General features: G+C 43.8%; 1 long non-coding RNA gene across 2 annotated transcripts; it reads left to right on the top strand.

Annotated features, from left to right (window-relative positions):
- The first annotated feature begins 2,950 nt into the window (after positions 1–2,950).
- Positions 2,951–3,777, top strand: LOC137085313 (uncharacterized). 2 transcript variants are annotated; one of them, XR_010906959.1, is made up of 4 exons: positions 2,951–3,049; positions 3,143–3,273; positions 3,435–3,504; positions 3,608–3,777. It is a non-coding gene; the product is annotated as an uncharacterized lncRNA (long non-coding RNA). The 2 variants fall into 2 exon arrangements; XR_010906960.1 differs by having other exon boundaries at positions 3,435–3,535.
- Positions 3,778–22,772: the final 18,995 nt, after the last annotated feature.

Here is a 22,772-nt window from a genome sequence, read left to right as displayed (position 1 = left end):
AATCAGCATGTATAAATTGCTATTAGGCAATTAATGGGGAGATAATCGATAATTGAATCGAATCGCAACCGAATCGGACAGGAAAAATTAATAGTTAGATTAATCGATGCATCAAAAAAAATAATCGCTAGATTAATCGTTAAAAAAATAATAATTTATCCCAGCCCTACCCCCGACCCTTCTAGCCAATGACGCCACTCTTCCAATGCCAGTTTGACTGCCAACAACTCTCTGTTACCAATGTCGTAATTACGTTCGGTAGGTGACATGCGATGGGAAAAAAACGCGCACGGGTGCATCTTGTCATCCGAGGAAGAGCGCTATGAAAGAACCGCACCTACCCCCACCTCCGACGCATCCACCTCCACCACGAACTGACGTGATGGATCAGGGGCAATGAGAATGGGAGCCGAAACAAAGCGGCTCTTGAGTTTGGAAAAGGCAACTTCGGCTACACCAGACCACCTGAACGCAGTTCGAGAGGAGGTCAATTCCGTCAGAGGTGCGGCTAGTTGGCTGAAATTACGAATAAATCGTCTGTAAAAATTGGCGAACCCCAGAAAACTTTGTAGGGCCTTACGGGAATCTGGACTTGGCCAATCTACCACAGCCCTAACCTTTTCGGGATCCATGCGCACTCCCTCGGATAAGACGATATACCCAAGGAAAGGAACTGACTGTGCATGAAATGCGCATTTCTCCGCCTTGACAAAAAGCCCATTCGCTAGCAACCTCTGGAGCACTCGTCTGACATGCTGAACATGTTCCTGGAGAGAAGAGGAAAAAATCAATATGTCGTCCAGGTAGACATAAATGAACTGATCGACCATATCTCTCAGCACATCATTGGCGAGTGCTTGGAAGACCGCAGGGGAGTTAGACAGCCCGATAGGCATGACCAAATATTCAAAATGGCCCCTGGGGGTATTAAACGCAGTCTTCCATTCATCCCCCTCCCTTATGCGGACCAAATGATAGGCATTACGTAAATCCAGTTTTGTGAATATAGATGCTCCTTGCAACCTCTCGAAGGCTGAAGACATCAACGGCAAAGGATAAGTATTCTTATCCGTGATGTTGTTCAACCCTCGGTAATCAATGCAAGGTCGCAAGGAACCATCCTTCTTACCCACAAAAAAGAACCCCGCCCCCGCTGGAGAAGAGGAAGGCCGGATGAACTTGGAAGCTAGCGAATCAGAAATGTATTTCTCCATGGCCTCCCTTTCCTCACCTGTGGAGATAGTCGACAATTTCCGGTTTTCGGGCATACATATTACTTCCACTCTATCATGGTCTTTCAACACAACGTGCACCCTGAAGAAAGCTCAGCAAAGACTATTCTTTTTGAGGAGACTTAAAAGCTTTGGAGTGAGTACAACATCTCTTACTAACTTTTATAGATGCACCATTGAAAGCATCCTGACTGGCTGTATCATAGTATGGTTAGGCAATCTGTCTGCCCGAGATCTGAAACCCTTAACAAGGATTGTCCAGTCAGCTTCCAAAATTATTGGGGCTGACCTTCCTCTACTACAAAACATTTACCCTGTTCGCTGCAGGAGCAGAGCAGAGTCTATCATTAAGGACGTAAATCATCCAGCCCATCATCTCTTTTCATTACTTCCCTCTGGTAAACGTTACCGGAGCATCACTTGTCGCACAACACGTCTTAAGGACAGTTTTTTTCCCCAGGCTATTAGACTGTTGAATGGTCAGTGACTTGAACTCATGATCTTTTTAATATAATTGCTAGTGCCATCACTATGGTACTCCTATGTGACACAGATTTTTAGATTTATATTTTAAAGAGATTTATTCTATTTCTTGTTTGCGCTTGTATTAGGTTTTGCATGTATAAATGTTGTCGTTTGTGTATATAGCTTTTATGTATGTATTTAAGTAGTTTTTACGTCTGCGGCTTATATGTTTGCATGGAAGCTCTCTGTTGGTCAGTATAGTGTGTGTTTGGTTATGTGTTGTATGTGTTTGGTTGTCATGACATAGGTCATGTCTTTGTATGGTTCTCCCCACCTCTTATATTATTTAATTATTTATTTATTTTTGCCTACTTTAGTGTTTTTTAAGATCTTCTGTGTTTTTTTTATTAGATTTCCCTTTTTACCCCTTGCAACTTGTGGCAAAAGCTTTTCGCTGTATTGCAAAGTATATGTGACAATAAATCTAAATCTAATCTAATCTGTAAAGAGAAGTATACAGAGCCGAGTCAGAAATGATCTGCACAGGTCAGGTTCACCTGAATACCTCTCCGGAGTGGGAATCCGTGGTTCCTGACTGCTGGTGATAACAGCTGGAGTGGGGGGAACGGGCGGTGGGATGGGCGCAGTGGGTGGTGTTAGTTGTTGCATCCGACTGGTGAGCTACCGAACCGTGACTTCAGAACCGAGGTGCATACCAAACCGTCAGTTTTGTTTACCATTACACCCTTAGTATATTGTATTTATTTAAAGCATTCACAGGCAAATTTGATTTATGTATTTTACTGGTGTCAAAATCAGGCATGTAAAAATGCCAGGAAATGTTCTTGTCAATATCCATGGATCACTGGATCTTTGGTAAGTTTTAAGCAGCACTATATCAAGTCTAACCTTTAGTTTAAACTGAAACTTGTTTACTCGTTGTTTACACCGGTTCCTCTATTAAATCCAGTCACGCAGCAGGTCTTTTGCCACTCACTCAGGAAAGTGACATCCATGCATACCCTTTATAACACTTTTGTTTACATTTATTGAAAATGTGATCAATTTTTTTATCTTGTTTATATTCTTTGATTTATAGAAATATCTTACCAGTAATTTGCCGGTAGACAATGTGGCTGTTCAGAAAAATTGTGTCAAGTAGGTGAAAGAAGATCTTTTTGTACCCCTTGGTAGACTTTCTGGTGCATTCAAGAAAACCAGTCATCATGTCCGCTTTGTCAACTGCTCCCCTCTTTTTGTTGTACTCCAGCACACAGACTGGCTTCATCTTGGCTTGCCCAGTGATGTGATCCAGCTTCCCTGTGGCTGCCATACCAGTTGGGTGGACAATGGTAAGGACATGGACATCTCTCTTATCATGCTATTTGACTGCCAACTGTGATCCATTTTCCTTGAATTCCACATTACCCTTTGTCATTCTACAGGTGAATGTTGGCATCCCTTTGCGGTTTGCATGCACAGTCCCACAAGCTCCAGTGCCAAGAGACAAGAGGTTCTGGAAAAGTGTGGGACTACTGTACCAGTTATCCACATAAAGGACATGACCCTTTCTGAGGTAAGGTCCTAGTAGTGTCATTACAACAGACCCAGAAATCCCAAGTCCTTGTTGGTGTTTTATGGCACTGTTAGATCCAGAGTAAATGATCATGTCCAGCACACAGCCAGTGAGCACATCACACAAAACAAAAAACTTGACCCCAAATCTGTGCCGTTTAGATGGAATGAACTGACGAAATGCCAGCCTGCCTTTCCTCTTCATCAGAGATTCATCAACACACAGATCCCGGTATGGCACAAAAATGCGATGAAAGGAGGAGGTGAGAGCAGTAAAAATATTTCTGATTTTTTTCAAAAGGTTATTTAAAACTGCTGTTGCATTGTTTGAACAGTGAAGACAGCAGAGGAGCAGAAGGAATCGGTCCTGTGAAAACAAAGACCCGAAAAATGGTGTCAAAAGCATGGGGTCTGTGCTCCAGTAATCCCGAGCTTCAAGGTTCGGGGGAAGGTCTTCATCACTGTCACTCTGCCTCACTGTCAAAATTCTCCTCATCAGAATTAAAAAAAATCTCTTCTTCCTCACTTGTCAGTTGTCTTCTTTTGAGAAAATTGTCTGCCATTTTCTCTGAAGTAGTTAAAAACTGGTAAATTGTATTAAAATTGTGTCTGCAGTGGGTACCAACGCGAGTGTGAGGTAACCAGTGACAACTTGTCAGCGGGAAAAAATGCTTGCAATGCATGTTTTACATTTACATTTATGCATTTGGCAGACGCTTTTATCTAAAGCGACTTACATTGCATTTTAAGGTACACATTTTACATTTTTGTCAGTTTTTTTTCCTTTCCCTGGGAATCGAACCCATGACCTTGGCGTTGCTAGCACTATGCTCTACTGTTTGAGCTACAGGAAAGGTTTTATTTTATTATTTTTCATTAAAATATTTTCAAAATTGTTAACTAAATTTAAATGGATGCAAGTTAACTCCTTATGGTTTATGTAATTATTAAAAATATATATGTTAGATGTTCTGTAATTTATCACCGGCTGTGGGTGTGGCGCCGTCATGTGTTTACAACAGTATCAGGGAGGCAGTCAGCTGGATTTGAGACACAAAATCACCCACTTCTCCTGATTATGCAACATTACATGAGGGAACAGCCCTAGACTGATCATACACATGAAATGGTAGTAAATGATTGTGTTAGTTGATCTGTAATGTTATAGCGGGCTAACGTTACGGGCATTTGTGCCGCGATTATGTGTTTACAACAGTGCCAGGGAGGCAAAGCTAGCTGGATTTATAACACAAGATCACCCACTTCTCCTGATATATGTGACATTATGTAAGGGAACAGCCTAGACTGATCGTTCATGTCAAAGGGTAGAAAATGATTGTTATTTGATCGGTAATGTTATCAGGGGATATTTATAACACTGCATACTAGTATATAACAGCAAGATATCAGTTACAAACTATATTTAGTGTTTGCTGATATTTTTGTGGTTGTGTAATATAATTTGAAGTGTATGAAACCTAAAATAAACATTAAAGGACACCGAGCTAAATCAGTCTTTCACTTACTCAGTCTTTGGCTCAGCGCCAGTCAGCACGCTAAAGCAGATTTTAAATTTTGAATTCGGCAGTTGATCACTGAGCGTTCTAATCGCACCGGTATGATCGTACGCACCAGGGACCAGCACAGAATGATCAAACGGGTTTGATCGTACGTGTCAAAGGGTTAATATATTGACACTCTGAATTGTAGTGTTTATGTACTGTGTATGTGCATCAAATTTGTAGTGGGTTTTGTTATTTCTTAATTTGCCCTGCTTAACCCATTTTAGACACTCATTCATGGACAAACCTGGCAACCCGCTTCCTGTTTTATTACTATGCCCATATTTGGACTGTGATTCCTCTCCTGCTATGTGACTTAATTAATTCTTTTCACTATGCTCCACCTTTCTGCCCATATTTGAACAACATTTCCTGTGATTGAGTAACTTTATTATTCCATCTGCTTTGCTGCTGATAATGGCAAATAGTGACTAATTGTCTAACAGCTGGCCCTGCCTAGTTTGAAAGAGATAAAAAATGGTTATCTGGAACAGAGGGAGAAACTGGTGGCTGCTGATCTGCTGCTATTTTGTGTTGAATGCACTTCCCTGCTCTCCACATGAAGCCCAAGTTCCCAAGCATCTTTGGTTAACCACCAGTATACTGCAGCTGGAATTTCTCAACGCTCTCTAATGTTGCCTAAAGGGCTGTAATTATATTTTATTACCACACATTGTGAATAAGTGTCAATTTTCTGTGGTGTTGGTGTTCATGGTGGTAATTTGTTTTTAGCCTCAGCAATACCTATCTGATGGTTTCAGTGGCTGTTAGTGTTGTAGTTCTCGAGACCGGTCTCGAGACCACTTTTTAAAGGTCTTGGTCTCGTCTCGGTATCGGGCGAAGATGACTCGGGATTTTGTATCAAGACCGGTCAAGACCACAGCTGAAGGCATATAAAGGGCAGAGAACTCCACCCTGCGTGCACTCTCTCTGTCTTCAAAATAAGCACATAAGCTCTCTCTGATAGGCTACTTCACATGATAAGCTAAATGAAAAGATCAGAAAAGCGAATAATCCATGTTGAACGTTGCACGTTCGGACTTCGGACAACTGTTTTGAAGTACAGCTTGGTGTGAATTGCGCTCAAAAAACGTTTGACCAGCTAAACAGCTGACAAATCATACATTAAAAAAACAGGAAACAATTTCTATCCAGTTATGAAGTGTTTTCTGTGTGACAAACCTTCCGTGATGTTCTGACAGCTGTGATTCACACACAACGGGTCTGCTAATGTCCGATTCACGACCAAATAACTCATTTGAACCGAATCATTTTAACGACGGTAATAAGAACTGATCTGTTCAACAATGAATGAACTGAACGAATCAGTTTAATCATTTACTCAGAACACCTCAGTAATGAGAACACAAGTGTGCTTACCCAATTTAGCAAGAGTGGAGAGTAAGATTTATTAGTTTTAACTATCCACAGTATTTCAGCTTATGTATGTTGAATGTGTAGTAAAATAAACAGTCTAAAATCATTTAGAGGTGAAAACAGAACAAAGTTGTTTGTTAGCTAGCTGATCATTTTATTAAATTGTATATGGCAGAAAATGTGGCTATTTGTTTACTGTTAATGCTATTTCTAATATTGATATGATTATATACCAAAACAATTCAACCTGTTGGAACAAAAGAAACATCAAGATAAGAGATCATACATAATATGAGATATAACATAAGATAATAAAAAATGATTGTTTAGTTGCATTTTAAAAAAAATGTTGTGTGTGTGTGTGTAGGTCTGTCAGCCACCACCAAAGACCATTTTTGACCCAGGAAAAACCCTGCACTGTATTTAATCAAAAAATGCAAGTACAGGGTTTATTTTTCTTGTTGTTGCACAATAAAGCTGCACAATAACATTTTCAATTTGTAAATGAAAAATATGTACATATGTAAAATAATTTGCTTAAGCAGCATACTAATGCATATCTGTATGATACATATTCCACCTCCTGTCATTCACATTCATTTAAGACATAATGGACTGTGCCTGAGATTAATACCTCATCCAGATTAGCATTTTTAGGGAACTTTGAGTTTTAAAATGGGATTGAGTGCTTTTCACAAAACAAAACACAAAACTCTGTTAGTGTCAGTTTGGTGTTTGTGTCCACCATAGACTGTAAACAATATGGACACGTCGTCCTCAGTGCCTCCCATTGACGAAAAGTTAAGTGTTATTTGCTTATAGAAGAAAAAGATTAATTCCCACAAAGCTGCAATGCCTTTTGATTATTTGATCAAAACTTCTCTCATGGTACACTTACACACCCACACATACGAGAGAAGTGCCAATCATATGCATATTCCACATTTTATCATAAGTGTGGGGACATGCATTGGTCTCGGTCTTGACTCGGTCTCGGCCTGTCTTGGTCTTGGTCTTGACTCGGTCTCGGCCCTTCAAAGTCTTGGTCTTGTCTTGGTCTCGGCCCTTCAAAGTCTTGGTCTTGTCTTGGTCTCGGTTTAGGTGGTCTTGACTACAACACTAGTGGCTGGCATTGTCCCGAAGACTGTGGCTATCCTCGAACCTCCCTCAACGCTCTCTAATCCTTTAACCTTTCTCAACATTCTCTAATGTTGCCTAAAGGGCCGTAATTATATTTTATCATACTACAGTGTAAGTGTGACCTGCTATCTGTAATGTTAGTGGTCATTCTTGGTGCTCTCTTCTAGCCTCTGGATTATCCATCTTGGGCTCCTGGGCCCAGTATTGCTGTGAAGACTGCCTTGGTTACACCAGGATCTCCCACAGCATTTGCTGTTTGCTGCCGAGAGTACCATAACTTTCTCTTGTGGGTTGGACGACTGCCGTGATCTTCTGGACGTGTCTGCTTGACTTTTTTTTGGAGGGAGGACAGTTGGACCGAACTGCTGTGACGTCACCGAACTTTAACCTCTGTCCAAACGGCTTCAGAGACCTCATTTTAGTTAACTTTTTCCCCTAAGTAACACTGTTTCTAGTAGTGCTTGCTGTCCCAATAAAGACTTTTGTTGTATCCACACACTGACTGTCTGTTTTGTTTCTCTGGCTGGGACCTGATTTATTTCATTTTATTTGACGTTGGTCACTAGGTGACACATACACGGCAGCAGGTCAGCCTGGTGCTACTTTTACGCCATGTCGGTGTTGCAAGTTTACTAGGAAGACCTGCTGTGGGATCTCAATCAGGTAAAATACCCTGACCGGCTGCGCAGACATGCGCCATATCAGCGATAGTAGGGCCTGAGGGCCAATGTCGCAGAAGCGCGGGTGGTGGTGTCCGAGGACCCGCACACCATTGAGATCCGGGTCCCAGGCAGGCGGGAGGCGTGACGGGGCCTGAGGGCCAACACAAAGAGCAAAGAGGTGGACTCCCAGAGAAGAGGAATAGTATCACAATGCGGTTGGCATGGATGAAATATTCCTCGTGGGTGAGTTAAGAATTACATCTAATTTACTGCTATTCTTCATCGTCTCCCCGGGTGCTTCTTACATCCGGCCTGGGGTGGGGCCGTGACGATGATACTCTAGATCCCGCCTGGCTGGTCTGTGAGAAGCGCCCCCTCAGGCGGTTGCGCTCCTAAGTATGCATACTGTGAGTAAAGCTTATGCATGCATATCTTCGCACGCAGGAGGCGAGCTGGTAAGTCTCCCTTGTGAGGGAAACATTTTTTCTTGATGTTGTGTGAGACTTCATGCTCCCCACCGAGGGTTTGGGGATCACGATATCGTGGAGGACACCATAGGGCCCTGCAGTTCCCCTGTCTGGTGGCTAGAACAATTTTCTGAGATGCCATTATGTGGTCTGTTTAGTGCTAGCTTTGCTAGGAGGGCTGTGTGACAGTTTTTGCTTCCTCTCTGTGTGATGAAGCAGTAGTTGAGGCAACCGCTCATTCTTTCGGGAATGTGCTGTTGTTTTAGGCGAGTGTGTTCTCCTAGTCAAACAGGAAGCTCTTAGCCACCCCAGGGTAAAGGGGTTAGTGTTGTCCCTCGTGGAATTTCATAGACAGGAGGGTTTCAAATTGATGTCTAGCCTCGCAGGGCTCGGACAAAGTATTATTGAGGTTTTTTCGCTTCCCGAGCCTCGGATAATACTCATATGCAGGCTGGCCCTCTCCGGGACGCCGCATCTGTTGGCCTAGGCTTTTTCGGGGTGGGGGGGATTTCTTTCCAAAGAGGGAAAGTAATTATCGCCTGAGGCCCTCTTCTTGAATATTGCAGGGGTTTTTCTATTTTGCATTCCTAGTCAGCCTCCTCTTACATTAGTGTCGTCCGGCCAAGGCACGCCCCCTTCTCTGCTTTCTGGGGTTTTTAGTAATGCAGGTTGGTGTGAAGCAGAATGAACAGCGACTTAGCCAGTGGTCGTGGGGCGGGGTTTGGTGTCCCACGCTTGTACATGGGCGGGCTAGTTTTGCTGAAACCCTGCTTTTCAGAGCTTGTTGTGGCCGCCATAGCCAGGCCTGGCTACGGCTCTCAGCCGTGGCCTGGCTACGGCTCCCCAGACTGTCTCACTGGCTCATCCGTACCATCAGACTCGGTTACGCGATTCAGTTCGCTCACCGGCCACACAAGTACAAGAGCATCCTCTTCACCTCCCTGCGAAGCAGAGATAGTCATGTCTTGAGGTCAGAGATCAAGGTCCTACTGGTGAAGGGCGCGGTCGAGCCGGTTCCTCCAGCCGATATAAAGACGGGGTTCTACAGCCCCTACTTCATTGTACCCAAAAGGGGGGGGGGGGGGGGGTTACAACCAATCTTGGACCTGAGTGTCCTGAATCGGGCCCTGCACAAGCTCCCATTCTGGATGTTAATGCAGAAACGCATTTTCGAATGCACCTGTCCCCAAGATTGGTTTGCAGTGATCGACCTGAAGGATGCGTACTTTTATGTCTCTATCCTTCCTCGACACAGACTGTTCGTACGCTTTGCGTTCGAGGGGAGGGCATACCAGTAAAAAGTCCTGCCATTCGGGCTGTCCCTGTCGCCTCGCGTCTTCATGAAGGTCGTGGAGGCAGCCATTTTTTCGCCCAGCGAACGCATCCTCAACTATCTCGACGACTGGCTAATACTCGCCCAGTCTCGGGAACAGTTGTGCGAACATGGGTGCTCAGTCACCTCAGCCTGTTGGGCCTTCGGGTCAACCGAGAGAAGAGCAAACTCTGTCCCACACAGAGGATCTCTTACCTCGGTATGGAGTTGGATTTGGTCAATCGGACTGAGCGCCTCACAGAGGAGCGAGTCCAGCCAGTGTTGAACTGCTTGAATTCATTCAAGAGCAGGACAGCGGTCCCACTGAAACTGTTTCAGAGGCTCCTGGGGCATATGGCATCTGCAGCCGCGGTAACGTCGCTTGGATTGCTTCATATGAGACCGATTCAACGCCGGCTCCATGGCCGAGTCCTGAGGTGGGCGTGGCGGAGTGGCCGTTACCGGGTCCTAGTGACTCCTTACTGTTGCCAAACCTTCAGACCGTGGTCCAATGCTTCGTTTCTCCGAGCCAGGGTGCCCTTAGAACAAGTATCCAGGCATGCTGTGCTATTCACGGATGCCTCTGCCACGGGCTGGTGGGCCACGTACAATGGCCATCCAGTTGCAGGTCTGTGGACGGGGCCTCAATTGCATTGGCATATCAATTGCCTCGAGTTACTGGCAGTACACTTGGCACTGTGCCGCCTCAAGGGGCGGCTACGTGGCAAGCATGTACTGGTCTGTACAGACAGCACCACGGCTGTTGCGTACATCAACCATCAGAGTGGTCATCAACACCTCCTCCTGTGGAGTCAGAAGCAGCTGAGGTCGCTTCGGGCCATTCACATCCCAGGTGCGCTCAACCGGACAGCCGATGAGCTCTCTCGGCAGTCGACACCTCCGGGAGAGTGGTGACTCCACCCCCAGGTGGTCCAGCTAATATGGGACCTTTTCGGAGCCGCAAAGGTAGACCTGTTTGCCTCTCCGGACTCGACCCATTGTCAGTGGTACTATTCCCTGACCGGGGGTACCCTCGGCACAGATGCACTGGTGCACAGCTCGCCCCGGTACCTAGGCAAATATGCGTTCCCCCAGTGTGCCTTCTTGCACAGACACTGTGCAAGGTCAGGGAGGACGAGGAGAAGGTCTTGTTAGTTGTGCCCTACTGGCCCAACCGGACCTGGTTCTCGGAACTAACTCTCCTCAGGGACAGGGCACTCTATGGCACCCGTGTCCAGACCTCTGGAATCTCCATGTCTGGTCCCTGGACGGGACGTGGAGGTTCTAGGTGGGCTACCACAGGCAGTGGTCGACACCATCTCTTAATAATAATAATAATACGTTTTATTTATATAGAGCCTTTCCAGAGCGCAAGGACACTTTACAATAAACTACGACGCAGAGGATTTAGACCCCCTCTGCCATCTATAATACTTAGCAACGTGACCGTTGCGGAGCAAAATGGACGAGCTCCGTGTCAACATTAGATACTGCCACGAATACAGGGACTCGTGTATACTGGTGTTCACTGAATCGTGGCTAACAACAGATATTCCGGACTCTCTGGTGAAGCTGGAAGGATTTACCAGCTGGCGCTCCGACAGGAAAGAAACATCCGGGAAGAGCAGAGGAGGAGGCATATGTGTCTATGTGAGTAACAGCTGGTGTAAACAAGTCACTGTTAGAGACGTACTTTGCAGCCCTGATTTAGAACTGTTATGCCTCTCTGTGCGCCCTTTTTATCTGCCAAGAGAATTCGGCAATATCATAATCTGTGCTGCATATGTTCCTCCCAGTGCTAATGCTAAGAGGGCAGCTAGCCTACTCGCTGACTGTTCTCATACACTCCTTCAGCGTACCCCATGGGCTCCTCTCTTCATTCTTGGCGACTTCAATCACTGTAAGCAAGAAGTGGCACTGTCTGGCTTTTATCAGTTTGTCAAATGCTCAACCAGGCACAGCTCAATCCTTGACAAGTGTTACAGTAATATTAAAAATGCCTATAAGGCAAACTCACTTTCTCCTCTCGCAAATTCAGATCATTCTACTGTTTACCTGCTGCCCACTTATAAAACTGTGCTCAAGTCCAACAGGCCCTAGCACAAAACTGTGTTGCAATGGACCGAGGACAGCATCAAGACTCTGCGAGGCTGTTTCCATAGTACAGACTGGAGCATTTTTCACCGACTAGATCTCAACGAGGCAACTGAGGCTATAACGGATTACATCTCGTTCTGCACAGAAAATATTGTGCCTAAGAAAGACATTGTACACTATCCGAACAATAAGCCATACATAACAAAGGATGTTAAGATCTGTATTAACAAAAAGAAACAGGCCTTTAGGAACAAGGACAAAACAGCTTTAGCTGTGGCACAGAGAGAGCTAAATGTTGCTCTAAGGAATGCAAGAGTCAAACATCAAGAGGCTGTCGAGAGCAGTTTCAGCTCCATGGACAATAAAAAACTGTGGGACACTATGAAAAGCATCACTAACATGAACCCCAGCAGGATCCAGCTTTCCACCACTAATGACACTGAGAGAGCTGATGAACTCAATGACTTCTTTCTCAGGTTTGAGACCATGAATCCTCCCCAAGGGTGTGCTGGATTTTTTGACAGCTTATCGATTAGTGCTGCTTCTTGTTGTCCTACTATCTATCCTAAACAGGTCCACACAGTTTTTAGTAAGGTCTGCAATAAAAAATCAGCTGGACCGGATGGCCTTTCAGCCATCTTACTGAGGACTTGTGCCTTGGAACTGACTGCTGCTTGGTGTCCAATTTTCCAAAAATCCTTATTGAACTACTCTGTCCCCGCTCTGTGGAAGAAATCTGTAATTATCCCGGTGCCAAAAGTATCTTGTCCTACTGTTAACAATGACTTAAGGCCTATAGCCTTAACATCTGTGGTTATGAAGTGCTTCGAAAAGATTATTGTGGATAAGCTTAAGACGGATGTTCACTCTAGTTTGGATCCTCTCCAATTTGCATACATATAGCCTTAACATCTGTGGTTATGAAGTGCTTCGAAAAGATCATTGTGGATAAGCTTAAGATGGATGTTCTCTCTAGTTTGGATCCTCTCCAATTTGCATACAGACAGGGTCGCAGTACGGAGGATGCCATTGCTACCCTAATGCATCTTATCAACAAACATGTAGAAAACTAGGGTCTTATTTGTTGATTTTTCGTCTGCATTTAACACTGTACTACCTCTGCAACTGGTCCAGAAACTGTCTGATTTGAATGTGAACTCTTTTATTATCAAGTGGTTTTATTCTTTTTTAACAGGTAGACAACAGCAAGTTAGAGTACATGATGTCCTCTCTCCAATCAAATACTCTAACACAGGTGTTCCTCAGGGCTGTGTGAGCTCTCCTTTTTTATTTACACTGTACACAAATGGATGCAGAAGCCGTCTGTGTAACAATCATGTCATCAAGTTCTCAGACGATACAGCAATTTTAAGCCTACTGTATAAAGATGATTGCCCTTCTGTGTACATGAGATCAACTATTTTAAGAGTTGGTGTGAACAACACAATCAGGTTTTTAATGTAAAAAAGACCAAAGAGATGATATTTGATCCAAGAACAGTGAGAGATCATGCTCCTGTTATAATTGATGATAGTGTGATCGAGCAGGTCAGCACTTTCAAATATCTTGGTTTTCTAGTGGATGGTAACCTGAAAATGAATGAACATGTAGATTTTCTGTGTGGGCAACTGGCCCAAAGACTGCACTTCCTCCGCCGGCTCAGGCTGTTCCGTGTAAGCAGGGCAGTTATGTGGATCTTTTATTCTGCAGTTCTTGAAAGTATTATCAGATATGGAATGGCTGCATGGTTTGGTGGTATCTCAGTCCAACAAAAATCCAAACTTCAAAACATCATAAAAACAGCAATGAAAGTGATAGGCCAAAATGATGTGCCTTCTTTGCAGTCCATCTACGAAGGCACTGTTTCTAGACTGGCTCATAGGATTGTTAATGATCCCTCTCACATTTTATTTACAGAGTATGAGCTTCTTCCTTCAGGCAGAAGGTACAGAGCTTACAAATGGAAAACTAACTGTCTGAAGCTCTCCTTTTTTCCTACATCCATTACTCTGCTCAACAAAGAGGCCCATTAATTTACTTGATTTTATATTCCTTATATTCTGATCTGCTCACAGGAATGGTTTTATTATTATTATTTTTATATGTTTGTATTGTAGATTTGTTTTAGCCGATCCAAGGTTTTATTTTAAGAATGTCTTTGCTTTAGAGCCAGTTGATATTATTTACTTGTTATGCGGGGTTTGCACAGATTGTGTATGGTTACAGTACTGCTGCTGTATGTATGTATGTTGTATGTTGTACATTTACGTATGTATTTTGTTGTTTATCTGTGTACTGTATGTTCTACTGCTGCTGTGGCACTGCGCCTAAGAAAAATTTCCTTCGGGACAATAAAGTATATTTGACTTGACTCACCAATAGGTATTATATAGATAATAAATAATAATGGCCAAAGAACGGATCCCTGAGGGACACCTTGCTTCAGGGGGACAGTGGGTGAGTGAAAATTCTGAAGAGAAACGTAGAATAGACTGTCAGAGAGATAGGAGGAGAACCAAGAAAGAGCAGCACCAGAAATACCCACTTCCGAAAGACGCAGAATGAGTAGTTGATGGGAGATGGTATCAAAGGCAGAGCTAAGGTCAAGCAGCAAAAGCATAGACAGAGAACCAGAATCACCAGAGAGAAGCAAATCATTCAGTACCTTAACTAGAGCAGTTTCAGTACTATGCAAAGGGCGAAAACCAGATTGAAAAGGATCGAAAAGATTATTTTCAACTAGAAAAGACTGAAGCTGGGAGGCAACAGTACTTTCCAGTAATTTGGCTATGAAGGGGAGATTTGAAATGGGACGATAATTAGATAAAACTGAGGGATCAAGGTTGGGTTTCTTGAGAACGGGGGTAACAGCTGCAGTTTTGAGTGACAGAGGAAATGAAGCAGAAGTAAGAGAAGCGTTGATGAAATGAGAGATAGGTGCAGAAATGACTGAATGGCAACGTTTTAGTAGAGTAGCAGGAGCAGGGTCAAGATGACAAGATGTAGGGTTAGATTTCAAGATTAACTCAGAGACAGAAGAGGGAGTAGACAGAGAAAAAAGCAGCAGGGATTGACCAGGTTGATTCGGCAGATAACTAATGTTGGTGGCATCATTAAAGAGACACTGGTTTACGGCATCTGTCTTTTCAAGCATGTGAGCTAAGAATGAAGTGCAGAGTTCATCAGAAGCTAGAGCAGCATGAGACGGAGGTTTGATAAGTTTGTTTATTGACTTGAATAATGCTTTTGGCCTGTTGCTTGATTTATTAATTGTAGCCGATACAAAACTGGAACGAGCCAAATTCAGAGCCGATTTATAATTTTTCATATGTTCTTTGAATGCCGAATGGTGAACAGTCAGGCCAGTTTTCCTGTAGTAACGCTCAAGCCGTCTACCAGTGGCCTTTAAGATACGGAGCTCAGGAGTGTACCAAGGAGACGAATGTGTGGAAGGGACACTTCTGGTTTTGACTGGAGCATGCTCATCTAAGATATCCGAGATTATGGAGTTATAGTTGGATAGTATCAGTGAGGGTGAGGAGATATCAAAGACATCAGAGAGATTCGAAGAGGAAATAGAGGTACAAAATAATGAAATATCCACCGCTTTGAGATTGCGGTAAGATATGACTGTTGCAGAACAATTTTTATGGATAGGCAGGCTGAAACTAAAATCAAGAAATTTATGATCAGAAATACCAGTGTCAGTAGAGGTTATAATAGAAATATCAGCCCTTGATGTACAAATCAAATCTAGAGTATGACCACGAGTATGAGTTGGAAAATTAACATGCTGAGTTAGATTAAAAGATTCAAGAATAGAAAGTAACTGGTTGGTGTTAGAGCAAACAGCATCAACATGAATATTAAAGTCACCAAGCAGTAGAATGGGAAATGACAATGAGCAGGCAATGGTCAACAGTTCACTGAGTTCAGAAGATTATTGGCATGGAAGATTATTTTTGGTCCAGATGCAAGGAGGAGAGTCAGGCTTTGAACAATGTGAACTCAAGAGTGTGCGCTGCGAACGGTGTGTGTATCTTGGGCGACAGAGAATCCCTAGTCTCTGACAGTATTCGTACGTCACCGAATCAAGACGCGGGCGGCAGTTAAAGGCCCTCAGTTGAGATGTGGAATATTCAATATCCATCACAGATGTAAGATAACAAAAAAATAAGGCACAGGGAAAAAGTGTTTTTGCACAAGGCATGTTGATACTGAGAAAGTGAAAGCCCAACCACAAGCAAAACTATGTTAGCCAAACCTGAACGTCACTTCACCAAAACAGCAGACTAAATAGGAGGCAACGCACCCAGATAGTAAGCAGTAAACAAACGGCGCAACCGATAGAGAGAGAGCGGTAACTCACCCATCAGAAGAGCCGAGTGTGGTAGAGATGTAACAGGGAAGAAAGCTCGCAGCAGCCCGATGGCAGACTTAACAACAGTTCAGTTCAAAGTTTAAACAGTGGAAAAAGGATTAATCCAACTAGGCGCGAAACAGCCGCACAGTCTTCACAGCGTCTAGCATACAGCAGAGGTGGTCAGTCCAGAGCAGCAGAGGTGGTCAGTGCAGTGACAACAGTCCAGGCCAGGTGCAGTGACAACAGTCCAGGTCAGGGAAACGGAGTAGTCAACACTGAGTTCCGATGAAAAAAAAGAATAGAATATAAATAAATATATCCGAACCAGACAAACAGTACAAACAATCCAGGATACGAAGCGGCAGCACAAACGCGCACAGCATACTCGACCAGGAACCGGAAGTGGGGGTGGGGGGGTCTAGGAGGCGCCTCTACGCTCTGAATTGGAACCTGTTCATTGAGTGGTGCTCTTCCCGCCGGGAAGACCCCCGAAGGTGTTCGATTGGTGTCGTGCAAGATGGGTTGGAGCGAAGGCTGTCTCCCTCCACCCTCAAAGTGTACGTCACAGCAATAACAGCATATCACGACGCAGTTAAAGGGAAAGCATGACCTAATCGTCATGTTCCTCAGAGGTGCGAGGAGACTAAATCCTCCTTGTCCAAACTCTGTCTCCAAGTAGAGGTTAGCCCACTGGATAGTGGATGCTATAGTCTTGGCTTACCAGTCCCAAGACGTGCCTTGCCAATTCGGGGTGGGAGCACACTCCACAAGGAAGGGAAGATGTGATCAAAAAGGGAAGTCATGCAGTTAATGCAGTTAAATAGAAATAAATAAATAAATATATATATAACCCTCGTTCCCTGAAGGAGGGAACGGAGACGTAAGTCGGAACTGACCGACGATTTGGGATCACAGAAACAGCCTGACCTCCCTGCTTGGAGCCCTGACTTCCGTACCATAGTAGACGGTACAGTGCGCTCAAGCAGGAAACTGGAAGAGCCAGCCTCCTGGAATTTTGGTAGGGATCCCAATTGGTCGGTCAGTTCCGACGTACGTCGAACGTGACTGACTGAAAGGGAATGTCTCGGTTACATATGTAACCCTCGTTCCCTGAAGGAGGGAACGGAGATGTACGTCCTGTCGCCAGGTGCTGTGCTTCCGCTAGGAGGCCAAGTCACTAGTCGTCTCGTCAGCAGAAAAAAACGATGATCTACCATTCCACTTCCTTATTTATACCCGTGCTGCGATGAGGAGCGTGGAATGCGTGGATCGCATGCCAATCTCAATTGGCTCGATTTTACACACTCGAAGTATATTGGTCTCTGAAATCAGATCCCAATTCGTTGGTCAGTTCCGACTTACGTCTCCATTCCCTCCTTCAGGGAACAAGGGATACATACGTAACCGAGACGTTATTTAAATATATATATATATATATATATATATATATATATATATATATATATATATATATATATATATATATATATATATATGTTTTTTTTATTGAACGCTTCATTGATGCCTTAAATATGGAACAATTCCATATTATATGGAATGGTTGGCAACCCTAGTCTTAGCACATGCTGTCTTTGTTTGTGTTTGCCATATGTCCCTTTTGTCTTGCCTCCTTGTTTACTGTTACCACGCCCCCTTGTTTAATCCTTGTTAAGTCTTTGTTTCACTAATTGTGCTCACCTGATCCTCATGTGCTGATCCCTTTAATTGAGCTCCGTCCCTCTTGTATTTGGTTTGTTGTGTTCACGCAATTCTCTAGCTCCTTGTCAGTCAGAGTTAGATTTAGTTTTCCATGTCTGAGATCACCCTTTTTGATCAATTCTAATTTTTCTTTGTTCCTGAATTTTTACCCTTGTCTAGTTCTAGTCTTTACTTTTGATGAAGGTTTCCCTACCTCTATTATTTAGCTGTCTTGGTTTTAAAGGTGCCCTAGAATGAAAAATGTAATTAACCTTGCCATAGTGAAATAATACAAGTTCAGTATATGGACATCACATACTGTGAGTCTCAAACACCATTGCCACCTACTTCTTATGTAAATCTCGTGAATCAAAAACTCAACAGAAAAAAGTGCTTCTCAACATGAACCCAACCGTGACGTAAGCGTTGGGGATCATTTATATGCATGCCCCCAACATTTGCATCTGTTCAAACAAGCCAAATCTACTGATGGTAAACAAGACACTCGAGGATAGCAAAAACGGCTCTCATGACACATGGTTGAGGTTTATTATAATCCGATAACACAACAAATCGTTCGTTTGTTCTGCCCATTTCAAGCAAGCTTCACTCAGCGTCTTCACTAAAGAAAGGGGCAACTATATTCCTGCAAGCAGTAAGTAATTTATCCACTTATAGACTAGCTGTTTAAACAATTTCTGATTAAATTGAAAGTTTCTTAGATAGACCGCATTGTCTAGATGAAACAAGATGCTCGTAAAGTAACAATAGGAAACTCCAAGTACCAAACAAAACTAAATAGTGTGTCTAATGACAAAGGTTAATATTATTTTGTTTTACAAAATACAACCGTAGATACTTTGCTTACAGATCGTTCACGCAATCCTTCTAGCAAATGTCACCTTTTTTCACCATATAAGTTAAAATGATAGTCAATGGAGATTGATAAAATGCAGCTCACTTGTTTATTGGTGTTTTCAGATCATCCGCGCGCGAGAGAGAGCTCATGTGCATATGGTTGCCACATTGGACATGTTTAGGTAAAACACTGGATAGTATACGAGTTCCCTTTATCGAGGGAACTCGCACTACGTCATCAAGTGACGACACTCTGGGGAACGCCCTCAGCGTGAGGCGTCTGAAGCATGAATGAAATCTGTCACCAATCTGATTGGTGCTGCATCATGACGTAGTATGACGCAGCACCAGAAGAGGACACCGGCACATAGTAGAGATAGCTTTCGCTCTTCAGCGAGGCGCTCTGTGAATTAATTGTTTGTCTATTTGGTGCTGTTTGTCCAAAAGTATCTTGTGTAGTTGGCAGGCTCATGAGCCAATGTCGGTTTCGCATCTGTTGAGGCAGTGCGGCAGATCGGTGGGCTCGCAGCTAAGTATCGTGCAAAGTATCGAGGTAGCGAAGTAAATGAGAGCTTGCCGCTTCATAATGCAAGGCTTAATCTCGCGTTGCCAAGGCAGTGCGTAGATTACGGGTCTGCAATAAGAGTGAACACAAGCCATCGGTGTACAAGAGATACTGTTTGGCGCGAGGCGTTGTAGCGTCTATGGTCTCTCTCACATCAGGATCAAAGATGAGTCAATTCTGATGTTTAGGGTGGATAGCTTTTAGCCACATATAAATTAGGGGCCCGATACCAACGAGTCTGGGCAAGTGACATCTTAGACAGGTTTGTGGCCGAATTGAAATGAGACAGGCAGCATCTTTGGAAAACTGTGACAACTTCAATCAGATTGTTCTGTCTTATCTGGTCACATGACTTGAACCCTGTTCCCCCCTCACATTCTCTCAGACAGAGAGACGCCGATGATTCTCCCAATACACACAGACCCACAAACACACACACACTTTCCTTATGAAGCTTTAATTAAGACTATTCTAGACTGTATATGATGTATCTTTGTGTGTATGCATGCTCCTTAGGTCATACCAACCTAATCATGATGCATAAACAATGTAAGTTCATTTTAAATGCTTGTATTTCTGTGTAAGAATGTATCTCTGCTTTAATATCTCCCAGCCATAACGTGTTTGATATCTAAATATTCCTCTCTCTTTGTCTTAATCAACGATGCACAGAATAGGATTATGAAATGTATCATTAATACGTGTAGCAAACTTGGGAGTAAAACTGTATAAAATCAACACCCTTTACGACACCTGATAAAACATGCAAAGCAGGTCGTAAACCAAGACAAAGAGAATTTTTCCCACTCAGAATTCACCCTCTGGATTGGGTAAACTAACCCAGAAGGGGTGTGGATTAATTGTCTTAAAAGACAAGTGGAAACATTTCTTTGGGCTTTTTTCTTCTTCTCTACTGGTCCTCGGACCCTTTCCTCCCGTCCTCTGAAGCCGGCTCACCTCTTGCCATGAGGCTTCGGCCCTGGCTAAGAGGTGAAGTCAGAGTGGTTGTTTCCTTTGAAGTCAGCGTGCTCCGCTACTCAGTCCTTGGACAAAGGCACTGAACACCGTCAAGGAACTTCCATAACTTCGAAGGAAACCTTCCTCTCCTTTGGCAACATTCACTTTCAAACTACCTTCAAACTTCCCGCTGATCGGAGATCACTTGGAAGAACTGAGAGAGAGCGCTCCAGCTCACAGAACACTCCCTCTCTCTTGCATCGCATCAAACGCCTCAGAGCGATCTACCAACTTTCCAGCCCCCGAGGGCATTCTTCAGAGAGAGAGAACTCAGCCCACTTAAAGAGACCCGCCGCTCCACACCGACCTCAGAAAGAACCGCCGGACACGCAGGACATTGGAACTCAGAACACACGCACACACGCGAGAAGCCAAAACTAAAGCAAGTATTCTTATTTCTAAAATCCAAACTGCTGTTAAAAGGGTCGTGTTATTTCCCGTTGGGACAAGTTAACTCCGTGAGGGCTCTGTGTAACGAACTGAAGTGGACGCTCTCTCTCTCTCTCTCTCTCTCTCTCTCTCTCTCTCTCTCTCTCTCTCTCTATCTCTCTATTTTTGGTCTATTCATTATTTTCGTTTATGTACCATATTCTTTCGTTTACTATCTATATTTCTACTCTCTTTATGCATATTTAGTATGTACTTTCTATGTGAATTGTAGTGTTAATTTTAGTCTGTGTTTATTAAACTTCCAAAAGACATTTAATGAATTGAATCTGTTATTCTTCCACATACACGAAGTCAATGAAACTTACGATCCTAACGTTACCTAACTGCTTATGCTACTATTCTAGTAAATTAAACTGTACGACCATTTGAAATATTGATTTTGTCCTGATCAGTAAAGTTAATGTTTCTTATGCGCTCATAAAGCAGTAATCCCTTATTGAGAATTGATTTGAAAGTCTATAACTAATTTGCAGGACAAACTTAGTAAGATAATTTCAAGCAATTCCGTAAAGGGTTACTTGTATTTAATTAAACATTTTTCCTTATCAGAAAATTTTAATACGTAATGAACGACTAGCAAATTATATTCATAAATTCATGAATATTGAATATTGAATCCCTTTTGAGTTAATTATTCCCCGAGACATTAAACTCATAAGCATATTTGCTACAGCGTGCTGTCAGTCCTGAGGGTACTGGCTGTGTTCATTGAGAAATATCTCGATGAGCACAGCCGTGTGCTTTTCAGGTGTTTCTGCCTCACGCCTGTGGTCTTTCATCTCGAGGGATGAAAGCCACCTAGTAACGGTTCGAATCTCGCGTTGGCCGAGGCAGCGTGTAGATGTCGACTCCGTGGGAATACATATTAAAACAGTATCGTCTGGTGATTATGGCTGCATTTAATTCTGAGGACTTAAAGTGAAATATTATCTGACTTTGAGGAGTTAGATATGTTTATTCAGCCTATTATTCAGACCATATTCACTATATGGGTGATTTTGGTGGCATTTAATTCTGAGCAATTAAATGGGATTTATCTGACTTTGAGGAGTTAGGTATTTTCAGCCTATCATCCAAATTGTGTTCACTTGTATATATATTTATTGCTCCCGGAGAGTGATCGAGGTCGCCTTCTCCATGGAGTTTTCTGGAAGTCAATGCTGTGATCCACTGTCTACGATGCTCGGGCCACATCGATTTCCAGCAGACCCATCCTGCCCCAGCCGCCTCTAGAGAGACTTGCAGCTGGGCAGTGAACGCGTTCACACTCCAAAATCCCTCCTGACTAAGCTCTACCAGGTGGCCGCTTCAGGGGGTCGGGCAGGAGGTTCGGTGGGTTCCAGAGACCAGCCTCGAGTGGCTGGTTCCCCTAGCAGAAGATCTCGGTGCGTGGTTATGCCTCCCGAATATAGCTACTTGGGTCCTGTGTACCGGGGGCGAAGGGTACAGACTGCAGTTCAGCGTTCCACTACTGAGGTTCACCGGTGTGGTCTGGACTGTAGTATGCCCCGTCCAGTAGCCTGCGGGCCAGCCCCCTCTCCTGGGGAGCGATCGAGGTCGCCTCCGTCATGGAACTTCCTGGAAGTCGATGCTGCGATCCACCGTCTATGACGCTCGGGCCACATCGACTTCCAGTGAACGCATGCTGCTCCAGCCACCTCAAGAAAGACCTGCAGCTGGGCAGCGAACGCGCTCGCACACCGAAAATCCTCCCCGACTAAGCTCTGCCGGGTGGCCGCTTCAGGAGGTCGGGCAGGGGGTTCGTTGGGTACCAGAGACCAATCCCGAGAGGTTGGTTCCCCTAGTAGTAGAATATCTTGGCACATGGTTATGCCTCCCGAATATTTCTTTTTGGGCCCTGTGTACCGTGGGAAGGGGGTACAGATTGCAGTTCAGAATTCCACCACTGAAGTTCAACGGTGTGGTCTGGAC

Source organism: Pseudorasbora parva, chromosome 8, assembly GCF_024679245.1.
Source record: "Pseudorasbora parva isolate DD20220531a chromosome 8, ASM2467924v1, whole genome shotgun sequence".
In the NCBI taxonomy this organism is placed as follows: Eukaryota; Metazoa; Chordata; class Actinopteri; order Cypriniformes; family Gobionidae; genus Pseudorasbora; species Pseudorasbora parva.
Note: the sequence above shows the minus strand (reverse complement) of the source record. Positions and strands in the feature narration are given on the sequence as shown.